Genomic DNA, 3168 nt, shown 5'->3' with positions numbered 1-3168 from the left:
CCACCTCTGAAGACACGGCCCCACTCCGAGCTCCACCCTCCGCTGGGTTTTCTTCTTCTGAGCTGATGCTTTATTCCACAGTCACCGTCTGCATCAACATCTGCTCTGAAAAAGAAGACGGGAGCTCAGACTGGACTTCCACATGTCTGTGTTCAGTGTGAACCAACAGTCAGACGGATACAAGGCAGCAGCAGAATAAGACAAAGTACATGCAGTGCTGGAAGGCTGGACCAGAGCTGTGTGGATGGTGGAGGAGAGGAAGGGAGGAAAGATGGAGAGGACAGGAGGGGAGGAGAGGTGAGGAGGAGAGGTAGGGAGGAGAGGAGGGGAGGAGAGGAGGGGAGGAGAGGAGAGGAGGAGAGGTGAGGAGGAGAGGAGGGGAGGAGAGGAGAGGTGAGGAGGAGAGGAGGGGAGGAGGGGAGGAGAGGTGAGGAGGAGAGGTAGGGAGGAGAGGTGAGGAGGAGAGGAGGGGAGGAGGGGAGGAGAGGTGAGGAGGAGAGGTTGGGGGAGGTAGGGAGGAGAGGTGGGGCTGTGAACAAAGAAGGAACCTGATCAGTCTTTGGACAAAAGCACGTGGACACCCAGACACCATGTATGTCTCTGGTCCCCTGTCCAGCCCTTGAAGGGTGTGCAGAGTCTGATGAAGGTTCCAACAAACAGTATCTTCTACATCATCAATACACTGACGGCAAACCAGGCAGCTGAAAACACACAAACACTGACAAGAATAACTTTGGATCCAAAAGCAGGCAGCTGGTGGAAATGTGTAGATTATTAGACAGATTATTAGAACCGTGGGTCTGTGTGTGATCCATGTGTCCTCAGATCTGATAAACAAAGAACTCTTCAGACTTCTCATCCTGCAGCTCAGACCCAGCTTAAACTGGCCCGGGTCCATGTGGACCTAAATATTAATTAGTCACTTTGTCATTTGTCCTGTCAGTAAACTGTCACAGCTACGTTTTAACTCTTTAAAATAAAGAACTCATCACCAGCAGAGGCTTTAAATGACGCTGACTTTACTCTGTGCTGTAGTTCATCAGTGGAGCAGAGCGCGTCCTGCGACGATCAGACGATTAATTAAGACACGTGAACGTAAAGGACACATGTCTCAGTTAACCCTTTGCTCCGTCAGGTGAAACACGGTGACGCTTCTGCTGCTGTTGAGGACATAAAAATCTTCTGGATCCTTTCGTTCATCTTCCCCGGTTCTTTGATTAAGAAGAAGTTGACAATATCCGGTCTCAAAATTACAATTTATTCTAACAGTAAAGAAGCAAATTCTGGGTCACACAAACAGAGATCTCTGTGGTTGCCTGGCCTCACAGCCAGAGAACAATATGCCATTCTTGTAAACACCTTTTATCCTATCTTGAGATCCCATAAAATCATGTCCTTCCCTAACTCTGCACCAATAGGGTCAGCTCAACTGATATTTAGTTTACCTTATTTGGTAATGGTTAAACCTGAGAGTCAGGATAAAACAGAAAGAAATAGCAGGGGGTCCTTTTGTCAGTCGTAAACCTAAGTTGAAGATAAGTTCTCCAGGAGAATGATCACTGTACCATACGAGTGACTTTATGACGCCCCATAAAAGCTTACACCTCTTCCCCCATGTAAGTTCACTTTAAGTCCTAACATCTCATAAGCTGTGGGTCAAATCTGAAAGTGACCAGGAAAACAAACTCACAGGAAGGGTGGGTCGTAAAATGGGGTCATAGGGGATGAACACATTACTTCAATCAAGATCTAGATTTACAACCTTAGCTTGATATCAACCAGAGCTGTCTCCAAAGAGCAGACAACAGCTAACAGAGGAAATGAATTACAAAAGTCTATGAGAAGTAGGGAAATGACACACTTCTCAATACATTCAGTGTACCTGTCTTCCTTTGATCTTCTGTAAAACTTACTTAACACATAAGTACTTATAAAACACATTACAGTAATATGCATACAGAAATGAAAACTTCATGTTAGGGACACACCTCTAGATATGTGGACCCACACCACATAACAACATCATACAAAATAAAATCTTTCACCTAACACTGCAGCATGGTGTCGATCTCCACGTGTTTTACCTGACGAGCGTCCATAAATTGATAAAGAAGTCAATCAATCAACTTCCGGTCATTATAAAGCGGCAAATTAATGGTAAAAAACTCGCAGTCTTGTCGCAGAGTTGAAAAAACAAATAAGAGTGGGATACGCTGCCTGTTTTACCTGTTAAAGCCTCAGAAAGACGCCAGCACTGCTGACACTGGCTGGACAGATGATCGATAGCCCCGCATGTGTCCAGTCTCCCGCATGTGTCCGGTCCCCCGCATGTGTCCGGTCCCCCGCATGTGTCCAGTCTCCTGCATGTGTCTCCTGCATGTGTCCGGTCTCCCGCATGTGTCCGGTCTCCCGCATGTGTCCGGTCCCCCGCATGTGTCCAGTCTCCTGCATGTGTCTCCTGCATGTGTCCGGTCTCCTGCATGTGTCTCCTGCATGTGTCCGGTCTCCTGCATGTGTCCGGTCTCCTGCATGTGTCTCCTGCATGTGTCCGGTCTCCTGCATGTGTCCGGTCCCCCGCATGTGTCTCCTGCATGTGTCCGGTCCCCCGCATGTGTCCGGTCCCCCGCATGTGTCCGGTCCCCTGCAGCTCATCATTGCAGCCTACACAGACGCTAGTCCGTGATGATGTCACTTCCTGTTTCACATTTAAGATTAAGAAACCTTTATTAGTCCCACAATGGGGAAATTGCATTTTTGCAACGGCATACAGAAAACAAGGGATAAGTTAAGAAAAGATATATACATTATAAAATAATCAAAAAACAGTTTACATATTAACAGTTGTTGCACAGATGAGTGGAGGTAGAAGTGCTTTATAAGAAAACTGTACAGAGTGCATCCAAAACTAAATAAATAATGTATTGTACACTGTGGTGTGTGAGTACTGCTCCTATCAGAAGTGTTTATTATACAGTCTGACAGCAGCAGGAAGGAAAGACCTTCTGTACCTCTCCTCCACACACCGAGGGTGGAGCAGTCTGAAGCTGCTCTGCAGGGCTGACAGGGGGTCCTGCAGGGGGTGGGACTCATGGTCCAGCATGGATGTCAGTTTTGTCAGGACCCTCCTGTCCCCCACCTCCTGCACTGAGTCCAGAGAGCAGCCCAGGA

Source organism: Parambassis ranga, chromosome 7 (assembly GCF_900634625.1).
Source record: "Parambassis ranga chromosome 7, fParRan2.1, whole genome shotgun sequence".
In the NCBI taxonomy this organism is placed as follows: domain Eukaryota; kingdom Metazoa; phylum Chordata; class Actinopteri; family Ambassidae; genus Parambassis; species Parambassis ranga.
The sequence above is the reverse complement of the archived record's forward strand: the minus strand, read 5'-3'. Positions refer to the sequence as shown.